Source organism: Euprymna scolopes, chromosome 12, assembly GCF_053919585.1.
Source record: "Euprymna scolopes isolate OS-2025 chromosome 12, ASM5391958v1, whole genome shotgun sequence".
NCBI classification, from domain to species: Eukaryota; Metazoa; Mollusca; class Cephalopoda; order Sepiida; family Sepiolidae; genus Euprymna; species Euprymna scolopes.
The window spans coordinates 128,612,365-128,639,695 of NC_136493.1; the positions used below are offsets into that span (position 1 = coordinate 128,612,365).

Here is a 27,331-nt window from a genome sequence, read left to right on the forward strand (position 1 = left end):
CGCGGAGACAAATACTTATAGAGATATAAAGACATGTATTATGCATTGTAATTCACTGGCAGCCAGGTTTGTACGCACACGCGATGAAAAAATCTACTTTTGTACTAGCGACACTGCCCATCCACTTTTTTTACAGGTGGGTATGCTGACAGCGCTTCTTTGCGGGAATTAAAAAAGGAATTTCTACTCAGAATGTCATTATTTACATACGGATGTTGGGGGTATTTATCTTGAAAGTCGGTCTTAATATGGAGAGTTTAGTATGTCTGTTCAAAACGCTGCTCGCAATTGTTTTGTTTTGCACGTTTAATAAGACCACATAAAACTTGAATTTAATTTAATACTATTGGTTGAAGAGTTAAAAAAGAAGAGGAGGACTTGAATAACAAAGGGAATCAGCTAGGACTGCTTCCATTAATTTCGATCACTCTAAACAGTTCATATACAGTAGGAACCCATAACTTTAAAAATTCCTGTTTTTACATTTCATTATTATTCTAATGGACCATTTTTTGTAATTTTATTAATTCATACAGAGTTACGCGTTCACTTAGTTGCTTTTTTAAATTCAAACAGTATCTGCATGTTATCGCCTCAAACAATCACTAATCAGCAGTGAAAGCCAGATTGTTTCATTTCGGCCACGGCTGCCGGTGCCCGCAATTGTTCAGGGACGGCAGTAGCCTCCAGCAACAACAGTAGTTTACTTTTGCGAGAGGGTGGCGGCTTCCACCGGGCAACGCCTGTTAACGGGTCCTACTTGTATATATATATATATATATATATATATATATATATATATATATATATATATATATATATGTGTGTGTGTGTGTGTGTGTGTGTGTGTATAAAAATGAAAAAGACATTATCTTTAATAAACAGCTCCTTATAGCAGAGAGGATTCTCTCTTGATTACAAGAAAATTCTCTCTGTTTAAGGAGTAATTCTTGAATAAAAATAAAGATAGAGAATGAAGATACACAGAATTTTATTGTATCAGCAGACCAATAAGGTTGAAAGAAAAGATCCTGGTTAGTTATGGGATTTCAACGCTAAATGCTTATCATCAAAAGAGAAGAAAAGCCGACATTATACAAACATAAGGGTATACAATTAAAATCGTTTTAAAAAATATTTAGATTAGAAATAAAAAAAATTAAGGGATAAAATAATTATCTTCGACATTCCACTGCATAAAGAGGTTATTTCCTATTATTTTTCTCTCGTTTCTGACCTTATTGACTTGATAATTCAATACGAGGGTCGTTTTCAAACTAAAGCTTCATATTTTTGTGTGTTTTTAGTTTTATCAGATATTCGACATTTTAAGCTGTCTAAGTAAGTTGCTACGGAAAACTAAGTAACACATTATTACTTACTGGGTATTTATTAGTACTTATTCATTTATCTCATTTATCTTAGTTGTGTATTTAGAATACAATAGACACTGTATTAAAAACATGTTAATGAACTCAAAGTCATATGTTCTGCATGTTATTTGTTTTTCTGTGTGCTATTCAGAAAAATAGATTTATAAAATAATATTTGTAGATTATTTATATTTCTGATTCCATGAAATTTCCACGCGTCCTGCTAGAAAGCAGTAACAAACAAACATTCTTTATATATATATATATATATATATATATATATATATATATATATATATATATGATTGTTTTTTATTTGAATTACTTGGGATGAGTAATTTGTATATTATAGCCCTTCTGGGCTCGTGGCGCAAGGAATAGGTGCGTTTCATCTCTACTGTCTAAGGTGAGCAGTGTCTGAAGATAGCGGTTTCAATCCTACCCAAACCCGGCCAAAGGATTAGTTGGTCAAAACGTGGTGAGATAGCAACAACTATGGGAGGCAGTAGTTAATAAGGGTACAGTAGAGAAACTTAGTATTCCTATTCCGTCGCGATTAATCACCTAAAGAAGGCCGGAGGAATAGTTGGCCGAAACGTGGTGACACAACAACTATGACGATAAGAATAACGGTCCAGAAATAAATAAATAAATAAACGAACAATATATTACATTAAAAACAAAAGTAAATGGTCGACCGAAATCGAGGGCGACCGGAATGGTTGCTTTTTATATGCTACTACATTTATCTATGGAAGTAAGCAACACTTTCTTCCATAGAGAGCTACGTTTATCTTTTATCTTCACTTTACAATATCCAAATGTAAATAAAAATGATTAACTACAGACTTTTAATAATTAGTTTGATAATGGTTTAATTCTCAGTGCAGGCGATCTTATAAATGCAATTGCAGATTACTTCAGACTTCTTCTATTGATGACGCACGAGTAGATTATTCCAGTAGATTAAATAAAAGGTTACGTTCGTAATTCTGTATAGATTTCTGAATTCGACAGAAAAATTCCTGAATTCAACAACACAATCCTAAAGAAAACCGGAAGTTACAGCGACCGAAACGTTGTTACTATAATGTGAGTTACCGGAAGTCTTGTATTTCATTGATTACTAGACTAAGATGTGGATAAAGAGAAACATATCTTTCCTTTTAATAGCTCCATTCATCTTTTATGCGTTCCTATTTTTTTTTAGCTTTTAAAAGTAAATGGTATTTTTGTCTCCAGTGTTACTTCATCATGGATTGAAAAAGGAAAGGTAATAATAGCATTTATGAATCAATCATGTAAATAACTAACGATTATAGTATTCATAGTAGGAGAAAATGTTCCTTAAATATATGTATGAGCGATAATGTGTTAAAATAACATTCTATTTATGGCGGAAGTAAACACCTGTTTAATATGTATAATTTGTGGGTGTTTTATATTACAATAACTGCAACTCACTCACCGTTAAATTGACGACTTGTATAAGTTTTCAGTTTTGCTGAAAAAGAATTTCGCGTTTAAATTTCGGATACAAAAGTAGTTTTCTGGAAATTTATTATTCAATGTAATCCATTGTTTTCATTGGCGATCAAGGTTTTCCTTAACTATAAAAAAGGACTAATGCGCATGTGCGTTACAAAAAAAACAAACTCATCATCATTTTAAGAATGGCGGCCGCACATACAACTTTTAAATATATTGGAAAAATGTATTTATATCCAGAAAACTACTCGTTTGTCTCAAATTGTAAGGTAATAATCGTTAAAAAAATGACACCAAAACTTATAAAAGTCATCTATCATGCATTTAAAGTAAAAACATAAACAAATTGTGATAAGAGGTTAAACGTATATTACATATTAGGAAAAAGTAAATATTTGTGGAAATGAACGAAAATCTAAATATTAATTTACTTGTCCTTACGTTCAGTGTAACAAAAAACATCATCATCGCAAACATTTATCATCCCAAACATCATCATCGCAAACATTTATCATCGCAAATATTTATTAATGAGAAACGAATTACTTCCCTTTATAATCGTTCTTATCAGTAAAAAGTCATTAAAACCATTCCTCTCCAAAAATTTGCAACAACAAATCATCGCTGTCTTTTTACGGTTTCAAATAGTCTATTTTAGTTTATGATTAAAAAATATAATGTTGAAAAGAGACTACGTTATTTTATTATTGTTTATTTTTAAAATTAAAAAAAATGTTCGAATGAATTAACATCTATACTTTAATAATTTATATAAAATTTATTAAGAACAAAACAAAACAAAACAATGTGTCGTGTATTTAATTTTCATTGCAAAAAAAGTTAAATTTTAAAATCAATTTTTTTTCCTTTAAAAGGTTAAAACAATTTGCTAAAAATTATTTTAAATTCGTCGTTACTTGTTTATTGTATTTTCTATTCATTGTTTCATAACGTGCTTTAAAAATGTTAAACAACTGTGGAATTTCAACGGGTTCTGCTAAGAAAATATATTACATCAATACATAATTAATAAATATAATAAAATAACATAACCATTAGTAATATTGAACCAACAATATATTGTAGTATGCTAAAGCTAATAATCTAAAACCAATTGAATGAGATTTAATACTTACTATTTGAAAACCGATGCAATTATTTACACACTTTTAAAAATCCTTCGTACTCACTGGGCAAAACAGCAGAAGTCAACGTCGGTTAGTATTTGCTTTGTTTGTATTTTCTGGCTTTTTATATCATATACTTTTTAAGAAATTAACAGTATACTTTTCTTAGTTGCACATTCATTTACTATCTTGGTTGTCAACATTTCGAAGTGTTGAGATAAAAACAAAAAACGGCTTGTGACGACGGAGGAATGCGCCCGTTCTTTTTTGTTTTGTTCAGTCTTAAAGGTGTGAATTGGTTACTGAGTCCCGTTATGCCAATATCGCCGGGCGTTATCATCTCAGCGACATTCTAGACATTATTGGTTGTCTGGATATAATAGGATGACACATTGTACATTGCGTATTTTTAAAGGTTGACAAACAATTTTTTTTTTATTACATTTTCACCTCAAACAAGGCACATTGCCACTTTGGTGTAGGGGGCTACTATCAGGGGAAACATCTACTGGGGTACTATGTAGGGATTTGGGCAGCGAGATGTTGGTTCACATTGCACTTGAACTTATGCAAGTCAGTACAGTTGGGGAAGCAGTGACCTGGAATGGAATTACAAAGTCTAGCGGTTCTGGGGAAGAAACTACTGGAGTAGAAAGATATTTTACATCTAGGGATCTCTACAGTGTGGGGGTGGGATTTTGCAGCTTGTCGGGTCTCTCGAGGGTGTCTACGTCGTGGGGGCACAAGTGATTGAAGTTCATCAGAGCATTCACCATTATAATACTTGTAGAACAGGCAGAGGGATGCGACGTTTCGACGATGGGACAGAGGCTGAAGCTTAGATGACAGTTCAGGGCCTATCAGATTTGCGACTCTCTTTTGAACCCTGTCAAGGAGCGAGAGACTAGTAGCCGATGCACCAGCCCAAATATTACAGCAATACTCCATACATGGGCGAATAGTGGCCTTGTAGAGGTACAGGATACTTTCGGGTGTTAGAAGTTTTCTAGCACGGTAGAGAGAGCCCACTTTCCTCGCAGCGGCCCTGGCAATGCTCTCGATTTAATTGTTCCAGCTCATGTTTCCTGTGAACGTTAGGCCAAGGAGCTTGAGAGAAATACTCTCAGATAAAGAGTCGTTGGCCATTGCTATAGGTGGTAGAGAAGGTTTCTTGTAATTATTAAATGAAACCAGTTTAGTCTTGGCGGCATTGAACGTGACCATCCATTTTTGTCCCCATTCCACTACTGATTGGAGGTCATCCTCTAGTGTTTCTGCCATTACTTTAGATATATGTTCATTTGTTTTTCTGTCGTGCCTGCTATAGAGTGTGGTGTCATCAGCATATATACCCATCTCAGAGGCAATTTTGTCAGAGAGGTCATTTATGAATATCAGGAACAGCAGAGGTCCAAGGATAGATCCCTGGGGCACTCCCGCATTTATATCATATTGTTTAGATGTGCGACCGTCGAGGACAACCTGGATTTTTCTCTTATCTAAGAAGGATTTAATTATGTTAAGTATTCTACCAGTGATACCGTATGATCTAATCTTCCTGAGAACACCCTCATGCCATACCCTGTCAAAAGCCTTGGATATATCTAGAGCTACCGCTCTGCCCTCTCCCGCTTTGTCAAGTGAATGGTATATGCGTTCAGAGATTTCAGTGAGGATGTCTGCCGTGGAACGGGCTTGTCTAAATTCATATTGTTGGTCGGTCAGAAGTTTAGAATCTGTAAGGTGCTGGACTAGAGCATGGTTAATTAAGGCCTCAAATATTTTGGCAAAAAGTGGGAGGATGCTAATAGGGCGATAATTTAATGGGTCAGTTCTTTCGCCAGAATTCTTGAATACTGGTACCACAGAAGCAGTTTTCCAGCATCCCGGAAAGCAAGATTCATTAAGGCATTTGAAAATCATATGGTGTATTTCCTTGTTACAATTGTTTTGTAACCATTTGGACAAATTTAAATATCGTATTTTTTTATAATCTTCAAAAAATTCCTACGGTTTTGACTCAAATGTATTTTAGTGTGTGGAGAGTAGTTATTTGTAGAATATTTTAGAAATAATATAATGTTTGAATTTGTCCAAATTGTTACGAAACGATATAACAATAAACCCCATACCATGTTTTCATTTTATATTTTGTTATCTTGATCTTTGCAAAAATATTATATGCATGAAAACCACTAATCATGAAGCTTTATTAATTAAGTTAATTAATATTGACTTTGATTTAATTGGTAGCAAAAATTACCGAATGTTAATATATAAAAATATATGATAAAAGTATTATTGATAATAATAACAACAACAACAATAATAATAATAATAATAATAATAATAATAATAATAATAATAATAATATATATATATATATATAATAAAATATAATAAAACAAACTAAAAAAATTCATACTATTAGTTGTTTTTTTTTCTTTGAACTTTTATTTTTGCTATGCTGTACATTGGGCTCCCTCATCTTAGAATGCTTACAGATATTGGTTTTTACTGTATTCGTATAATATTCCATTTATAAATATATGTAAGTATGCGTGTCGATAAATACTTATTGATGCATAGATATAAGCACACATATATTTATGATTATTATGCACGTATACACACACACACACACACACACACACACACACACACACACACATATATATATATTTATATATATTCAAGCAAATATTATTAAATACAACGGAGACATTTTCTCTTATAATTCTATTTTTTAATTTTTCAATTTTTCGTATTGTCTTTTTTGTTTCAAAATCAAAAATATTAATTAAGGATCCATACATGTTGCTGTTACGAGCACTTTCGATTCGTCCATGAATCATCATCAGGTGTTAAAAATACAGGATTGCGAAAATGAGGATTAAAAATGAAAACTAAAATATATATAGTCAGTGATGAGTTAAAATAAAAGTCGATTAAGGATAAAAGTCGATTAAAAATTCGAGTGTTAAAACCAGCAAGTTCGTAGACACCATGTACGAAGTCCGTCCAACACGGACTACGCAAGACATTTCAGAACGTTACTGCTTTTTTGAAATGCAATGTCATTTATATTAGGTTGAAGAGTTCTAATGTACGACGCTTCAAGAATCTTCAATTTTTTTACATTATTTTCCCGTTGTATAATTTTTGTGTTGTCAACGAGGACCTTTCTAACATTGGAGGGGGGACAGCTATGTTCTTTTTTTAAATGTTTGTAAATCGCGCTTGTGTCGTTAAGGTGCATAGTTATTCGCCGGGACAACGTTGTTGTTGTATGCCCAATGTATGTATTATTTTTGGAGTTACATTAAATTTATTATCTATTATAGGAAATTTCGAACACAAAACCTTGTGGTTAAAAACAACTCTTCACCGGCGATAAAAACGTTGGAGCAAACCAATGTAGTGTATAAATTTAAATGCTCCAGAAATTTATTCATTTAAGTCCTTATAAAATATTTATAATACCTTATAGGTTGTATAATTCTATAGTTTTAATTGTTAATTATTTTTACTTCGATAAAAGGTCTTACATGTTGATATATTAAATACTAACAGTTTTTATATTTTATTGTATCTATTTAATTAGCTGAAATCCAGCCGTTAATTAGAATAATTAATTAATTTTTTTATTTTTTATTTCTATTTTTAAATTAAAAAAAATTCTACTTCTATTTTAACCTTGATTTAGTGGCATATATCATATAGACAGTCGTCCACCTAAGCTATCTATCATCCCATCATATAGAAACTGGCCTCCCACTACTAATTTTGACCGATTTATTTGTGGTGTATTAAATCTTTTGTGCCCAATTTCAATACTTCATTATACTAAATTAAATCTTCAAATACGTTTTCTTCTTCTTTTACCTCCTTTTCACTATCCTTCTCCTCCTCCCTTCTACTAAAACACTTAAGAATATAAATACGTTTTCATCCGTTTCTTTTTTTCTTTTTCTCTTCATTTTTTCTCTTAATTTAATTTATTTAGAGATACTAGATAAACATGTCTTAAATAACATACCCATTTCTCTTTTTCAGTTTAAATTTAAAATACCGGAATTAAACTTTCACTCTATCTTAGCTTTTATCCAAAATATTTTGTAATGTTTATATTAAACGACTGGATGTTAATCTATAATAGAAAACATTTTTCAATGGATATAGAAATAAAGGGGTTTATTTTGCCATCTAATTTACGTACATGCTTGGTGCATGTTCAGAGACACAAATATATTAATTTGATGGCGATACTGAAAAAAGAAAACAGTGTCACTCTTTCCCTAAATTCTCACAGAGACATTAAGATATATAGAGTTGTTGAATCAATATAGACTGAGATAGAGAGAGAGAGAGAGAGGGTGAAATAATTACATAGATTGTTAAGGTAGATTGGTGATTATTCAGTTAATTATACATTATTACTAATTAGAACAATTAAAACAGAATTACTACCAAAAAATGAAATGGAATAATCAGAGAATCATTCCATTTAAAAAATATCATTACTAATGACTCCCCAAAACTGAATTTGTCTTCAATGTTGAATTTCATCAACAAATTACATCATCCCCCTCTATTGAAGGATTACCATTCCACTTGGATATCAAAATCTAATATTCTTTTCTTTGTATCAACCTATATTTTCTTTATCTCTGCCAATTAAAAAAATAAACTTTAATATATTTACTATGTATTTGCTGAATAGCAAAAATGTCAAACTATATTTAATATTTTGCTAATGACGTATCCTCTGATGAGATGAACCTACATCTAAAATGTTTTAAGGAAATTACTTTGAATTATATTTATTGTTCAAAGAATTAATTTTTGTTTTGAAAAATTATACTTTCTGAATGAAATTTAAATATAAAAAATTATAAATTTTATTAAATATAAAAACTATAAAATTTATATTCTATAATATTTTATATAAAAACTATAAATTATATATGCATATATATATATATATATATATATAAAAAATTATTGATTTTATATAAAATATTATAGAATATAAGATTCATATATATATATAATTTATAGATTTCATATAAAATATAGAATATAAATTAATATATATATATATTAATTTATAAAATGTATATGGCGATTAAGCTACACTGAATATTCTGCGTTTCATCTAGGATTCTTCAGACTTTTATAAATTACTAACTAGCTCTACCTACGTATTGAGTACTTTTGTAGTGAATACTTAAAGTTTACGCATAAATTTATACTTTCGTATACTAGTTTTATGTGAGTAAATGAAGTAGTTATACACACGCGCGCGCGCACACACACACACACACACACACACATATATATATATATATATATATATATATATATATATATATATATATATATATGACTGTACACGTGTATACACGAAGGTGCAATTTTCTGTATATCCACAAGTCCACGTATCGACATCCATAGGTATTAAAAATTCATATTCTCCTTTTTCTTTCTCTCCCCACTTTCAATAAAAATTAATCAAATGTAAAAATAACTTTTACTTTTACCCCCCTCCCCGTGTCTATCTTTTCACCTCTTCGACCAGCCCATTTCTCTCTCTGGGTATACGCCCACAACTCAAGTTGCCTAAGTGAATAACTGAATAAATAACAGTTTCTTTATTGTACGCGATACACTTAAAATATTTTTGTGTGTCTTTAAAAAAAAAATGATGTTAATGGCCAATTGATCCCAACATGATGGGATTATTTTTACATGTTTTCTACTATTTCCAATCACTAAATATACAGGGTTTTATTCGTAGTATTGTAATTTGTAGCGAAACATGCATGCACATTGGACATAAATTATATACTAGTACAATAGCCGGCGCGGGAGTGTATAAGCAACAAATGCCGCATAATGTCTTAACGTTTTCCATTTTTGGTCTTTGGAGACTTACTGTTTGGTGGCAACCTTGTAAATGGTATATTCCTACTAAACAACATACCTTATTCCGTTGGACATATATAACATAGTTCGTAAGGGTAAGTTCAGTAGTTTAGGATTTTGTCAACACATACATATTGTCAATATTAATGCGCGCATCTCTGCTTTACAAAATGTATTATCTACCATGTAAAGCACAAATGACTGTGTGTTTGTCTGCTTGTATGTCCAGCTACAACTTTTTAAAAAATACACAAGAAACTCCTACAATTTTTTTTATTGAGGACTATTATTCTCATCACTTTAGTTGTTGTTTCACGACATTTCGGCCAACTATTCCTCTGGCCTTCGTCAACTGAAAACCATGACGGGATAGGAACTTTGAATCGCTCGTGGCGCAGTTGATAGAGATGTTGAATCTCTATGATTCCAAGTGGTCATTGTCTGAAGGTAGCAGTTTTAATGCTACCCAAAGCCTGCCAGAGGCTTACTTGGTCAAAACGTGGTGAGATAACAACAACTATGGAAAGCAGTAATTGCTGAGGATGCAGTTAGGAGATTCAAAGTTCCTAACCTGTCGCAGTTTCCACTTGACGAAGGCCAGAGGAATAGTTAGTCGAAACGTCATGAAACAAAAACTAAAAAGATGAGGATAATAGTCCGCAATAAATAAAACTATAATAAATTCCAGTTAAATAATATATAAACTCTTACAAATCTGGTATTTTTAAATTTGCGTAAACCCCGAACACTAATATATAAAATTAAAAACAAAGATTTATTATATCATTATATTATATAACCATTTATTTCATTAAATGTTTTCACGAAGTAAATACGATGTTAAATGATATCATGTATTAATACATCCCAGAAAATCGGTTAGATGTTTTTCAAATTCAAAAACAGTTAATTCAGATTTAAGTTACTGCCTTTGAACCAAGAAAAGGGTGAGCAAAACTAAAAGTTATAGTAGTCTATAAAGGCAATACAAGTTGTATATTTCAGTTTTAAAAAGGATTTCCTCTTCTACGAGAAGAATGCGAAATTATTTACTGTTTAACATCTATTTATATTTTATGTCCCTGGACAACGTCATTGTTTATTTTATCCAAATAACAATTTGATGTACAGAACATTTCTTTTGTATTTACCTTATCAGAATATTTTCTGAAGGTGCGAAATAATTTATATATGCACACCATATATGTAGCAAGAAAAAGTTCCCCTTTTCTTGTAAGTAAGAAAAATATGAGATAAGTGAAAATGAGATTAGGATAGACCGAGATTCGAACATTATAAGCAAGGTTCAGAAATGGAATTTAACATTGTTCAGTTTCACATAAAATAGTTTAGATATGTTGTTGTAAAAAGAATTTTGATTGTTCAATTTTTTATGAAAACTGAATTAAAATAAGGTCAGCTAGAGAAGAACGAACAATGACATATAAAAAACGTATTTAAAAATAAGTTAGGTCGAAAAATAGGTTAGTGTAACCTCTCTCTGTGAGAAGGTGGTTAGAACTTCTGAATTCTCGGCTCGTGTCGTCTAGTCTTCTCTGAGGTTGCTACATGAAATCTGGTATGCTGAAAGCGAATATCGAAGCAGCAGACAGGAAGAAAGACAACTCATGTAGACTATTCTACTGAAGCTTAATTTCGCAGAATTATGTACAAATGTTTTTACAAATATCACTCAGTTTTTGTAAGTTTTTTTTTTAAAGTCTCAAATCTCTTCACAGACAGCAACAAACGGTTGAATGAGTAAGGGAGGGATCGCGTCTCTATACGGTCTGTTCTTCTCGAAGTCAACAAGCGATCTCTTCGTTTCTAACTCCAACTGACTAATTTTCGCACGACAGTCGTATATATAGTAAGGTATGTGGATGGGGTGGAAACTCCCCCCCCCCACAGCCAATAAGATTTCGTTACAAAATCGAAAGCCCCAAGTCCCTGCGTGGGCACAATTCCCATACCCGAAATCTGAATTTTAGGTCTCACGATTTCCAAGGCCAGATGTCAGTTCTGACATCCGACCTTGCGTTCACTAAGTCCAGCAATGTTATACGTGAAATTTCCTGTCATCACTATTTAGCTGCAAAAGTATAATGCTCCGGTTTCAAACAATATCTATTTTGACATGAAATAAAAAAAATATATATTTATCTTCTCTATCTTAAATCCTTGGGTTATCTGGCGTCACCCGAGAATGATAAGCTATCTCAGCGTAGTTCTAAAGCTCCTCAATGGGGGATTACGTCACATTGGCCTCCATTAAACTATATTGCTTCGTAGAACCAATGGAGTATAATTCTTTAACGCACCACTCCATCCCTTTTCACAGTTAGCCGTCGGATATTTTTTCACAGACCGCTCTCTCCATCCTCAAATCACCCGTCAAAAAGATAACATATACACACTCCCATATCCACCCTTTTTATGCAGGGTTCTTCCCCTTTTCATTCAAAAGTCCATAAGAAAGTCAATTCAAAAAAAGTTCGTACAATAATCAAAAGTAAAAGTTCAAAGTTCCTAAGGACTAATACAGTTTCTTTTTTTTTCACATGCAATTTTTTTTATCTTTGTTTGTATATTGTTTTCAATTCACATTAATAATTCAAAGATAAGATAATCATCATTTAAAAATTGTCACTCAATAAAATGCATTAAGTTCATCAATTACTCGTAAAAGTTACTTCCCTTGGTTAAAAGTTTTGTCCCTTTTTTTCAAAATAAAATTACTCGATTTTTTTCAAGGCTTTATAAGAGTTATTCTCCTTTTTCCAATTTCTTTCCATCAATTTTATTATAGTTCAATTTTTTTTCAGAGTGTCACAGTCAAAATTTAAAAGAGTTTTTTTCAATTTTTTTTTTCACTTCGCTGCTATCAAGAGCACAGTCTCGTAATAAAGGGTTCTCAAAGGACCCGATTTTTATTGAGCTGGGGGAATTTTCTCCCCTTAAGCAGTTGTAGTTGTACCTTCACCTTTTATTTCACAGTTCAAGTCTTCTTTATAAGCATCTTGTAAAATTTTCTTACTGAGGACATTTTCTCGACGGTCATTCAAGGTATCGTTGCCACTTTTTTTTCGACTGTTCTCAGCTCAGCGCCCTGCAAGAATTCTGGGTAAAACAGAGAGAAAAGAAAAGAAAGAAAAGATCTTTAAGTCGTCTTCAGTTCTCTTGAATTTCAGCATTAGGTTCTTGGGTTGCACTTTGTTTTCGTCAGCACCAGCAGCCACATCTTCCAGAATCACAGGCGGTTTCGAATCATGGTCTCTCCCGCCATCTGTGCAATAAGCTTCGAGATGCTCATCACCTTGCTCTCTTGCCATATTCGCTCTCTTCACGCACCATACAACCACCAACAACAGCACAATTATCGTTACTAGAGTGCTCACTCCGGCTCCTGTAACAACTACCTTATGAAGCCTATCCCTAGCTTCTGTATTTTCCAGACCGTTTAGTCGGGCCTGTAATTCATTCCAATCTATTCGTTTAACTCCTCCCATAGCTTTTGGTAGCCTAAGTCGGGTATGTGGCGGTGAACGATGGATCAGGGGGTCCCAGAGATCAGTTAGGTTAGTCAATTGGTCATTCGCCCACTCTACCTCAGGTGCTTTTAACAAATATCGTTCCTCAACCTGATAATATGCAGGTAACCCTATGCCCTTTCCCCGGGCCAGTTCTACCATAGTTAAAGGTGGTCCCACCTCGATTATCCCAGCAGCCGTGTAACCGCATACCTTAGACAACTTCATCTTCTGTTGCGTGGATACCAACCGGGTGCCTTCAGCTACTCATATAGCCAGTGGCAAAAGACCTTCACTTGCCACTTCAACCTTGCAGAGGCTATTTATCACTCTCTCATCCCCCCCTGAAATAATCCCAACGCACACAACTTATAATCTCCAGTGACACACAACGGACTCAGTGACCAGCAAATTCCAAGACCATTATTTCAGCATATTCCCGCCTCTCGCTGATTTAACAGCATGAATCTGTCTCTTGCCATCATCAATTAGCTCATATTCTGACTCCACTCTGTAACTGACTACCAACCCTAACTTGTGTATGTCCAGTTGATAGGGTACAACTTGATAAACCTTATATTTGGTTCCTCGATGTATCGAACCCTCTTCGATAATTCAAACACAACACTAATGTTTCATCCTCAAAGAGTTTAATATTCGGGTGTATTATTCTACTCCCCAATTATCTTTTGTATCAATTAACGCAGCTATGACTGACAGCATCGATTTCCCCAACCGTCCTCCAGGCGGAGCGCTCATCAATGCTATTTTTTCCTATTCATAAGCAGAGCAAACAGGGGTGCTCAGGGCCACCGAATGTCAACAATTCGCGATTCTGTCCACGTCGCGTTACACAGTTCCCTCCTTCTGCCGGCTACTAACAGACCATCTCTCCTGGTCTCCACAGATACACCAGCTTGATCACGTCCATCCCAGAAAAAAGCGAGGAAAATCCCGTCTGTCAGTACACAACTATTTACAAAAAGTCAAGTACCTTTTTGTCACAGGCTGTTTAAATAGCCAATTCAGTTTCACTAAAATTACTCCGTACATTCATGGATAGTCAAAATAATAAAAGAAAACTACAGGAAGCTAGATAGGCCCCCTAATTTAATGAATTCCCCTCGATATTTAAAAAAAAAAAAACGTTCCCATAATACACTCTTTCTCTCTCAGTGTGACACACACGCTCGTGCAGACAACGACCTCAATTTCGGCATAATTAATCTATCTCCCCATGGACGATTAATATGATACACTTCTCTCTCTGTGTGACACACACACGCGCGTGCAGACAACGACCTCGATTTCAACATCTGTCTCCTTATGGACGATTAATAAAACTACAGCGAGCTATCCACACGCCCCAGCGTCCTCCCAGGCAGCATGTCCGAATGGACCCCTATCCAGAAATGCACCACGAGGTCACGCAACTTCTTACTCCCAAAATTCAACTTAAATGCTCCGTAATCTCTTTCAACTAATTACAAAAAATTAATTACTAAACTGCGTAATATTTAACGACCTCGCGCATCGCGCCCCTCAACGAATCTCAGTTAATGCCTAATTATCGCACGAGAAATTCTGTCTGTTCTTTTCATTAATATCTCCAGGTGCGAACATCACGCACCTCAGTTACTCGCATGGAAAAATTCATCTTAAAAATAATAAATCACCTTTCGCGCATAATTGAGTGTACCACACTTCACTCAGTGATGTTAATAATTATTTCAAATTATTTTCGTTCAGTCTTGAGGCCTCTTTGACCCTTTTTTCGCAACTTAAGAAACCCTTCCTGACTGAGGCAAAATTCAAATTCCTCCAAAAGTCAATTCAATCACCGAAATTAATGCTCCTAATTATTCTCAACTGAACTCAACTAAAATCTGTTTAGTTTAGTAAGGAAAATCCTTCCAGACTGAGGTAACAAAAACAATTTTTTTAACTCTCAAAAATGTAATATCTCCAATTTTTCTCGTTTGAATACATAAAAACACAACTCTGAACAGTTTAATTCTCACAACAGCGTTCAACATCGCTATATAAATACACAGCCGATATCCAGCTAAAATGTTTCGTCAAAGTTCAAGAACTGCTTAAAATGGTATTCTCGTTTGTTAAAAAAAAAAAAAAAAAAAAATTCAACTAAATTCAATCATCGGAATTCTTCCTTCACAATCTAAAATTGTAATGCAATTACAGTCCTAAATCATTATCATCAGAGCCAACCCGCTCTCAACAGAACTCAATGAATAGTCACTTTAAAATAAGTGAACAAAACTCTACCCTTGTATTAAGCTATTCTCGAGGTAGGGTACTCATTTTTCTTTTAATCTCACATCGAGTGGGTCATGGGGCCACATATCATCCCATTTCCGATTTCTCGTTCCCCAGGAGGCAGACATTCTCCCACAATTCTCATTTAATCTTGACCACATGTCGCTCAAAGTTATTCGAACACTTTGTCGTTGACCCCTGATGACATCAACCAGAATCAAGTCAGTCTTCCGGCCCTCCAGGAATTTATCTAGGCTGCCGGGTTGTCTCTTGATGTCTTCGTCACCCACCATCGTTGAGGGCTGCTAAGGCCTCCTCTCCTTCATCGTAAAAAAGTTAATTCCACCATGACTTCTGCCACCATCACAACCGTTCCAGACGTGACCCCTGCTTGTTGTTATAATTCCCGCATCCACGCAATCCCCTTTTACGCTGGGATCGCAATTAAGAATTCCTTCTTAAGTTTTAACTAGACATTCTCCCAAGGATTTATTTATCTCATCATCATTCTGAATTATCTCTCTACGCCCCCATGATATTAAAATATTCAAATATATGCAATCTCAATTACGTCACAAGAGAGAAAAATCACAAACCCCAACGGAATAATAATAAAAAACAATTATTCAATCCCCAACAAAAAATTTAACTTTTTCCACATTCTTTCTTTTTCTTTCAAGCTTTTAATTCAATAAAGAAAAAAAAAACTAAGCTTCATTTAAGCGTCAATTGGATTACAATCAATTGTTTTAGCACTAAAAACAACACACTTTCTCTTCCTTCTCTCAAGCCTTTTAATTCAACAACAACAATAAATATATATAACTCAATCCCAGAAGGAAAACTTCCACGCCACAGCGATTGGTCCGTTTTTACAACAACTTTCGCTCAGTACCTGCAGCAATCACCCCCTCTCTTTCATTAACTCACTGATATCACTGCTGGAAGCACACACGACTAATTGTTAATTTCACAGCGTCAGCCAAACCACGCTATCTTGCGCTCTCTCTCTCTCTCTCTCTCTCTCTCTCTCTCTCTCTCTAGGCCAATTTGCACAGACAACAGAAAGAAAAAAGGCTCGCTTACCTACCTGTGTTGTTCTTCTCTTTTTCTCTATCTCTGTCTCGTCGCTTTACGGCGCACAGTTGTTGAATCTGTCAAAGTGTCTCTTTCTCTTTCTTTCTCTCTACGTTTTCCTTCTTTTTTTTTCAAAATGTTCAATCGTTTTTTTAAGTGTTTTTTCTCAAACATGCGTTCTTTTGTTTATTTTGTTTAAAGTGTTTCTGTTTTTTTTTCTTTAAAAAATGTCCTTTTCATGCGTGCGAATCCTTTTTCTGAGTTAAAGTTGTTTTCCAGGCGTTTTTCTTTTCTTCTTCGGGCGTCTCTTTATCGATTTCCTTCTCTGTCTCTCCTTCCTTTTGTTTTCAAATGCCCCCGTGTGTCTCTCTTTTTCTTAGTACGTCTTTTCTCCTGCCATATAATACTGATAATGTAGGATTATAACGCAATCCCAACTCCATATTTTTTACTTCCGTGGTTACAAAAAATGAGAAATATTAAGTTTAACCCTTTTTTTTTGGGGGGGGGGGTCGATTATCCTTGTCGCGGTCACCAATCTGTAACCTCTCTCTGTGAGAAGGTGGTTAGGACTTCTGTTTATCTGAATTATCGGCTCGTTTTGTCTAGTCTTCTCTGAGATTGTTACATGAAATCTGGTATGCTGAAAGCGAATATCGAAGCAGCAGGCAGGAAAAAAGACCACTCATGTAGACTATTCTACTGAAGCTTAATTTCGCAGAATTATGTACAAATGTTTTTACAACTATCACACTTCTCTATCTTAAATCCTTGGGTTATCTGGCGTCACCCGGGAATGATACGCTATCTCAGAGTAGTTCTAAACCTCCTCAATGGGGGACTACGTCACTTTAGTGAGAATTTTTGTCTGCAGAAATGGTTTCGAAACATGTGCCGAACCACGCATGTAAAGACCACGTACGTCGATCACGTTTACAGACACACGTATGACGTCATGGCAGAAATGAGTTCTCAATATAGGAGCTAGAGTCGAAGATCATTTAGTTGAAGACAAGGATCGAAGCCAGCACAGTCAGCCGGACAGAGCTTACATGAGGAGGGCCTCTTTTAGAAGTGAAGGGTTATAATATTGAACATGTAGAAACGACTTTGAATTCCTGGAATGTGATCATCATTTTGACCGATCAAATGGAATAAAAGAACATCTCATATTTTTGTAACTTCCGTCTTCATGTCATCATTCTAATGTGCCCGCCTCTCCATCATAAGTAATTATTATCTTCCTCCTGTGTTAAAGAACTGATCACCCTCCCTCCTCTCTAATATATGTGTTAAGACGAAACACTATAGAACTGTATAAATGTCTTCTATCTTTCATCACCATCGTATATATGTACCCGTCATCTTAAATATGAATATCCCCTATACACCATATAAATAATAGACTTTCCAAAAGAAAATGTGCCCATATTATTTATCTTGGGGCTTCATTAGTTAAAACGTTTTAATACAATAATATATATATATGTATATATATATACATATATATATACATATTTATATATATATATATATATATATATATATATATATACAGAAAAGGTGAAAGAGAGAGAGGGGGGAGATAAAGAAAGAGAGAGAGAGAGCAAGCAAGAGAGAGATTGCTAGAGAGAGAGAGAAGGAGAGGGAGAGGGAGAGAGAGAGAGAGCTAAAGTACAGTATAATAATAATTTCAAACATGCTTCATACAATAAATTTGTTCTGCCTTTTCCCAAAACATGCTAAACAAAATATTTAAATATTTTCATGAATGCTTCAATAGTGTATACGGTTTATCCACCCAAACTAACCAAAGTAAACAATAAAATAAACCAATTCATGATGGCCGATTGGAAAAAAAATAGGGTATAATACCTGTTATTTTCATAATGTAATATTTTTGACATTTACCTGAAAAGAAAAAGAAAAAGACATTTCATTTTAATTTGTAGCGAAAAAAGAAAGTAGAAAATAAGTTTAATAAAGAACTTTCATATGTTGACAGTTGTATTTTAATATTTAAATTATATATATATATGTTTGTTATAGCTTTTCATAAGCTGAAAAGCTATAACAAACATCTATATGAGTGCTTTGACCTTAGTTTCTGATTTCAAAAGGCGAAAAATTAAAAGATACATCTGCCTTACTTTTAATGCTAGGTTTATTTATGGTGTCTTTTACATATACTAAAAGCCCTTCCCAATACTTTGCTGATGAAGAAACTTTGTTTGTTAAAACACTATATGTAAAAATTATTGTCCGTAACTTGATGTCTACCACAATAAAAACATTGTTTTCCGAAACCATCGTACAAATTATTGATTTTGTTATTGTTCCTTCTTATGAAACGGATTTTTAATTTAATTCTAATTTGATTTTTATACATATATATTTACATTATATATATATATATATATATATATATATATATATATATATATATATATATATATATACAGTACTACGCAAAAGTATTGGACACATTACATTTTTCTTCATAACTTTAATTAGGGTTCAAAATTTTGCCTAAAATTTGGTCAGTATATTTCTATTACTATTCTAAATTATATTTGGAGTAGTAATTACAAAATCAAAGGTTAGAAAGTTTATATTTAAGGAAAATATGAATTAACAAACGCAAACGTATTAGATACACTTTAAAAAAAATTCTGAAATAAATTTAAATTACCTTTGCTTAACTGTTGCAATAATGTAAATGAGTTATCACTGACCAATCAGAGAGCTTTATATTAAAATAAGTTTATAAAATTCTTCCAGTTTGTGCTCACTCCTTCAAAAACAACCAGTTCATTTATTAAAATGCCTTAATCTAAAGAGTTGTCAATAAACATTCGTATAAAAATCACTGATAAGCACAAAGAAGGAAAAGGGTATCCAATAATATCAAGGGAACTTAATCTACCACTTAGTACAGTTGGAAACGTTATTAGAAAGTTTAAACACCCTGGTGAAGCTGTTGCAAATCTCCCAAGATGTGGTCGGCTAAGGAAATTAAACGAAAAAAATCAAGGTGGGTGAGCAGAAATATACAAAAAAAAAAAAAAACTGTTTTTTACTCGTGGCGAAATTCAAACCGACCAGAGAAGCTGGGATTAATGTGAGCAAGGATACAATTAGTAGAGTTCTAAATCGTGCAGGTTTTGTATCAAGGTCCCCAAGAAAAGTTCCATTATTGAAGCTTAAACATGCCAGATCACGTTTGAAATATGTTAAAACATATGGGGAACAACACCAAGAATTTTGGTACAAGGTAATCTGGTCAGATGAAACGAAAATCGAAATATTTGGAAGAAACACAGCAACACATATATGGCGTAAAAATAGCACCACCTATAACAAAAAGAATACCATTCCTACGGAAAAGTTTGGTGGTGCTTCGATTATAGTATATGGGTGTTTTTCATACAAAAGTGATCTAGAAATCATCAATGGTAGAATGAATGGACGCGTGTACAGGGAGATTTTGGAGAAAAGCCTCGAGAAATCTGCTGATTCGTTGGGACATAATAGCAATTGTGTGTTTCAGCAGGACAATTATCCCAAGCATACTGCCAAAAACCAAAGAATGCCTAAAAAAATAACGGAATTGAAGTTCTTATTTGGCCCAGTTACTCTCCAGACCTCAACCCAATTGAGGATTTGTGGTAAATATTGAAGATCAATGTTCACAAGAGAAATCCACAAAATATTCAACAACTAGAACAGTTCTGCAAAGAATAATGAAGCAAAATATCTGCATATCTTTGCAAAAAACATGTGTGCAACTATAGAAAGTGATTGGTAGCTGTAGACCACAATAAAGGCTCTGTAACCAAATATTAAATCAATGTATCCAATACGTTTGCTTCAGTTGATTTATAGTTTTCCTTTAATATAAACTTCATAAACTTTAATTTTTTATTTACTACCACAAATATTAGTTAGAATAGTAATAGTAATATACTGACCAAATTTTAGGTAAAATGCTGAACCCTAAATAAAGTAATAAGAAAAATGTAATGTATCCAATACTTTCGCGTGGCACTGTATATACTTTCAGGTATTGAAATGAATTAGATTACAGGTTAGTCAATCTAATTTAGAAGTATGCGCTTGTAACAATAACGGTTTAAAATAATCATCCGCTTAGAGTCAAAGTTTTTTTTTTCATTATTCTCCGTTTTTAATCGCGTGCAAGCGCCTCTATTAGTCACTCCGTCGGTCAGTCGGTCTGTTGGTCGGTCCATCGGCTTTCCGTAACACTTTTGTGCTTGGCCTGTTTAGTTAAGATCAAAGGTCTGTTGTTAATAGATGCTGATCTTAGCTTAAAAAGCTTTTCTTGGCCTTTTGGCCAAGATCAAAATGTAGTATTTGTTCTGTCAGATACTGCAAACAAAGACAAAATGTGGGGGCAACCCCACATATAAAACCTTGGTCAATGTAGCGGCAACCCTCCATACCAATTGTCACTATCCAGCTCCCCTAGTCCCCGGGGAGTTGGTCTCCATTTCCCCTTCACTCACATTAAAAATCGACCTTGTGTCTAATTTGCTCCGTGTGGGAGCAAATAAATACAGCTTTTCTTGGTCTTTTGGCAAAGATCAAAGTGTAGTGCCTGTTCCGGCAGATACTGCAAAGACAATATATGGGGCAATCCCATGATATAAAACCTTGGGAAAAGTAGGAGCAGCCCTTCATACCAATTGTCACTATCCAGCTGCGCTTCTCCCCGGGGAGTTGGTCCCCATTTCCCCTTCACTCCTCACATTTAAAATCGGCCTTGCGCCTAATTTGCTCGGTGGGGGGGGGAGCAAATAAATGCCAACCTCACATATAAGACCTTGGGAAATGTAGGGGAAACCCTTCATACCAATTGTCACTATCCAGCTCCCTACTCCCCGGGGAGTTGGTGCCCATTCCCCCGACACTCTTCACATTAAAAATCAGACTTGTGCCTAATTTGCTCGGTGGCGGAGCAAATAAATACCATTTTCTTGACCTTTTGGCCAAGATCGAATATGTAGTATCCATTCCGGCAGACACTGCAAGAAAAGACCATATGTGGGGGCAATCCCACATATAAGACCTTGGTAAATGTAGGGACAGCCATTCATACCAATTGTCACTATCCATCTCCTCTACTCCCCGGGAAGTTGGTCCCCATTTCCCCTTCACTCCTCATATTAAAAATCGGCCTTGTGCCTAATTTGCTCGGTGGGGGCGTAAATTAATACCCTTTTCTTGGCCTTTTGGCCAAGATCAAAGTGTAGTATCTATTCTTACTACATTCTGTACTTATTGTGATATAAAGTGGGGGATCACTTTTCTGTATTAATTTAATGTAAAATGGTTACCCACTTTAAAACCTCTCAGCCTCAAAGCCATTCCAGTCATTCTCCAGATCATTAAAGTTGTTTTTGAAGCATTCCAGTTATTTTTAAGCATTTCAGTCATTCTTAAGGTCATTAATTTCATCCTTAAGTTCATTAAAGTCATTCTAAGTCACTTTTTATTTATTTTAGTAATTTCAGCCCATTTTTCGGTCATTTCAGCCCATTTTTACCGCTTTAAAGTTTATCTTTAAGAATTTCATGTAAATCCTACATTCACGCAGTCATTCATTACCAGAGACCACGCGACTAATGTCTATCGGCCTTGTTTATTTAATGATTATCCAATACAAATTTTAAATATATAACAACTATATTTTATTTTATATATTATTATTGCCTTTGGCTATTTTTAACTTCAACCTGATCATCTAAATTTAAAACTTTTAAACAAATAAACTTACCTCTACCCCCGGAAACTACAATTATCGAAACGGATTAATTTTCGCAGAAATTGCTGCCTGCTTTTTATCATGGATATAACCAGAAACTCTACCAACCTTCACGCATTATTGATATTAAACTTTTTTCAATAGATAATTCTATATTTGAATACCATTCATCATATCCTTTCCTTACATTCTACATTCATTCGCGTTATCTATGTCACTTAAAGACATGTCTACTTTTAATATTTCCCCTTTGTATGTGCTAATTAGCAAAACTTTTGCGGCCCAATATTATTTGCTATAAATTTTCCTTTGAGATGTGCGTACATTAAAAACTCATGGCTTAAGGACATGGTATTCTTTGACTCAAGCAATACATTTTTCATTTTATTGGAAAATTGATCCTTTCAAATGAAATGTAAACTAGAATATATCTATATATACATATATATATATATATATATATATATTTATATATATATATGTGTGTGTGTGTATATATATATTTATATATATGTGTGTGTGTATATATATATGATTACTTAATTTAATCAAATAAATTAATATACGAAAGTATAAATTTATGCGTAAACTTTAAATATTTACTCCAACAGTGCTCAATACGTAGGTAGAGCTAGGTAGTAATTTATAAAATACATAGGCATAAGTAATAAAATATATAGGCGTAAGTTTGATGAATCCTAGGGTGGATGAAATGCTGAATATTCTGTGTACATTATTTGGCATATATATTTTATAACTTACTATATATATGTATATATGTATATATATATAAAAGAATAAAATACGTATAAATACGTTTGAAGCCAAAAACTGCAACGCGAAATTTTTTATAAAATAAACGAGTGTTTATTTTTTAAGAAATATATTTCGGCGTAAGACTCCTTTGTCAACCTTTTTTTACTCTTTTTCTTCGACATGATATAGAGTGGAAGATAGTTCGATGAAGAGCCCACGTGATGCTGTTAACTGCGGGGTTTTTATGAAGCCGGATAGGTGACGCGTGGTCGCGCATTTTGAAAATCTGGGTAGTTTTTTTTGTTTATATCTGCTAGAATCGCTGAGTGAAATTTGAAGAATAAAATACGTATAAATACGTTTGAAGCTAAAAGCTGCAACGCGAAATTTTTTAATAAAATAAACGAGTGTTTATATTTTAAGAAATATATTTCGGAGTAAGACTCCTTTGTCAATCTTTTTTTTTTTCTCTTTTTCTTCGACTTTTGGGTATTTTTTTTTGTTTATATCCGTTACCCAGATTTTCAAAATGCGCGACTGCGAGTTAGGCACATACTATCTAAAATACCGTATATACCTTCATTGTTTACGATTTTGCTGAAAGAAGACCACATGTTAAGTTTATTGAGGTATAAAACACATCCGCTTTCGGCTACGAAAATTAAACGAGAGGTAACTCATAGTTAAAAGAGGAAATAAATCTCATAGTTTAAATGAATACACTTACTTTCGTTTTTAATGACAACTTTTGTCGGCTAACAGAAATTGAAAATGAATTAAATCAAATATAAATGCAATTAAAGTAACTAAAATAAAACAAGTATAAATACTATTTCTAAATGAAACAACAAGAACGATACTATTACAACAAAAAAATTAACAAAATTTATCTAATTATTTACATGAATTTTTTTTCGGTGTAAATAAGATTACTTCTTGAATATAGATTTCATTTGACTAATATAGAAATTATGTTGGCGAAAAAGTGTGTGAATGTTTGTTTTCGGTAACAAAATGTATTTGTTTCAGATAATGAAAAACAAACTGTAGTGCAACTTATTATAATAGATATTATATATAATGCGAGAGCTTGTGCATTCTTTTGTGTGTCACGCTTATATCCGGGTCGTTTAATTGTTATGTTTTTTCTATTTCTTGTCATGAATAATTTTATCAAGAATTTTCATAAGATTTGGTTTCGGTTTCGAGTATAACTGATGGAACTCCATCTATTTTTTATAAATAATGTTATCAAGAATTATTTATTTTGGTTTCGATTATGGCTGAAGGAACTCAAGTTGTATATATATATATATATATATATATATATATATATATATATATATATATATATATATTTAAAAGCGTGTAGCCATCAACAATAGTGGGGTTTTCAGCCTTTCATGCTTTGTTTCGCTCTCTTCAGATATTTTCGTAAAAAGATTTTTTTTAAATAAGAGTTTGAAATGTTATTTTTAAATCTGCTGATACTAAATGTGTTTTTCAGAGTGATGTGGTCTCAGACATTCTGTTCCCAACAGTAAGTGTTGGTAATGTCCAGTCAGAGTTAACTTCAAAGAGGGGGCGTTTGGTCCATTTGGTGAAGGTTTTTATGTTTTTTTATGACTTTCTTTCCCCATGTATAGCACACACTCACGTACAATCACACCCACATACATATACATACATGCACATATACATAAACGCACGCATACGGACGCAGGCAGGTATATACACGTATACACACGCATATATACAGAAATATATTTAGGAGCATACATATATACACACCCACCAACATACTTACACACGTACCCACACACATCCACCCACCAACATATCACACATATACATATATTATTTCATAAGTGTTTATTTCGGTTTAGATTCAAGCTCATGCACCCAAGTCATATGGATATATATTTTTTATTTTTGATATGCAGTGATAATGGTTGAAATCGCCCTAAACTCTAAAGCCGAAACTGAAGAGCCAGTGCTCAAAACAACGTGATATTATACAAAAGGTTGATTGGGATGCCATCAAAGATCTTATCAGAGATGCCCCATGGGAAAATATTTTTTCTCTTGCCTCATTTACAGTGCGCAAATAAGACAACTGAATGGTTCAAAACTGCAACTGAAGCACATGTCCTCATGCGGAAATTTTATAGCAAGCCCCACCCTCCCAAATGGTTTGACTTGTGCAACTGCCATTGTTCCAAATCAGCATGCATACCGCAGATTTTACCGACATACATATAGAAGCTAGAAGTAACGTTAAAAAATAGCGACATCTAAGAGAGAATTTATTGAAACCACTAAAAAAATGCATCGAAGCACAAATATTAGGAACTCGAGACTTCTGGAAAATCTACAGCAGTGTAGTAAATAATGGGCAATCAACAATTCCCCCACTAACCAACAATCACGAGGTTGTTTGCACAGCAGCCGAGAGGGCTAACATGCTTGCCAGTCGGTTTGCCTCAAACTCCCCACTGAACCCTCTCAATCACCCCTACCTGACTTTCCTATGCGGAGAGACGACACGCTAGACGATCTGAAAATCACCCCTGCTCAGGTGCATGCTATCATAAAAAACCTTGACACTTCAAAAGCATGTGAACCCGATCTCATCCCGGCTGTGCTATTAAAAAAGTGCTCAGCCGAAGTAGCTTCAGTTCTCTCCAAACTCTACAACAAATTCCTTAATGAATCTTGCTTTCCGGGCTGTTGGAAAACTGCTTCTGTGTACCAGTATTCAAGAATTCAAAAAGGGACCCATTAAATTATCGCCACATTAGCCTCCTCCCATCCCTTTGCCAAATATTTGAGACATTAATTAACCATGTTCTAGTCCATCACCTTACAGATGATAAACTTCTGTCTGACCAACAATATGGATTTAGACAAGCCCGTTCCACAGCAGACATCCTAACTGTAATCTCTGAACGTATATACCATTCACTTGACAAAGTGGGGGAAGGCAGAGCGGTAGCTCTAGATATATCTAAAGCTTTTGACAGCGTATGACATGAGGGTCTCATCAGGAAAATAAGATCATACAGTATCACTGGTAGAATACTAAACATAATTAAATCCTTCTTAGATAAGAGAAAAATCCAGGTTGTCCTCGATGGTTGTGCATCTAAACAATATGATATAAATGCGGGAGTGCCCCAAGGGTCTATCCTTGGACCTCTGTTGTTCCTAATATTTATAAATGACATCCCCGACAAAATTGGCTCTGAGATGGGTATATATGCTGATGACACCACACTCTATAACAGGCACAACGGGAAAACAAATGAACACATATCTAAAGAAATTGCAGAAACACCAGAGGATGACCTCCAATCGGTAGTGGAATGGGGACAAAAATGGATGGTCACGTTCAATGCCGCCAAGATAAACTAGTGTCCTTCAATAATTACAAGAAACCGTCTCTACCACCAATAGCAATGGGCAACGACTCTTTATCTGCGAGTACATCTTTCAAAACCCTTGGCCCAACGTTCACAGGAAACATGAGTTGGAACAATTACATTGGAAGCATTGCCAGGGCGGCTGCAAAGAAGTTAGGCTCTCTCTACCGTGCTAGAAAACTACTAACACCCAAAAGTATCCTGTACTTCTATAAGGTCACCATTCGCCCATGTATGGAGTATTGCTGTCATATTTGGGATCGTGCATCTGCTACTAGTCTCTCGCTCCTAGACAAGGTCCAAAAGAGAGTCGCCAATCTGATAGGCCCTGAACTGGCATCTAAGCTTCAGCCTCTGTCCCATCGACGAAATTTTGCATCCCTTTGCCTGTTCTACAAGTAGTTTAAGTGAGAATGCTCAGACGAACTGCAAACACTTGTGCCCCCACGACGTAAACACCCTCGACAAACCCGACAAGCAGCTAAATCCCACCCTACACAGTAGAGATCTCTAGATGTAAAATATCTTTCTACTTCAGTAGTTTCTTCCCCAGAACCGCTAGACTCTG

At 34.2% G+C, this 27,331-nt stretch overlaps 1 protein-coding gene and 1 pseudogene across 1 annotated transcript in view; one reads left to right on the plus strand and one right to left on the minus strand.

The window, feature by feature from the left end:
* The window catches only part of LOC145291477 (parathyroid hormone/parathyroid hormone-related peptide receptor-like), a 1,157,133-nt gene that overhangs the window by 1,005,073 nt on the left and 124,729 nt on the right, over nt 1-27,331 (minus strand). The gene's annotated exons all lie outside the window — the stretch shown is intronic.
* LOC145291733 (U2 spliceosomal RNA) lies at nt 22,036-22,162 on the plus strand (annotated as a pseudogene).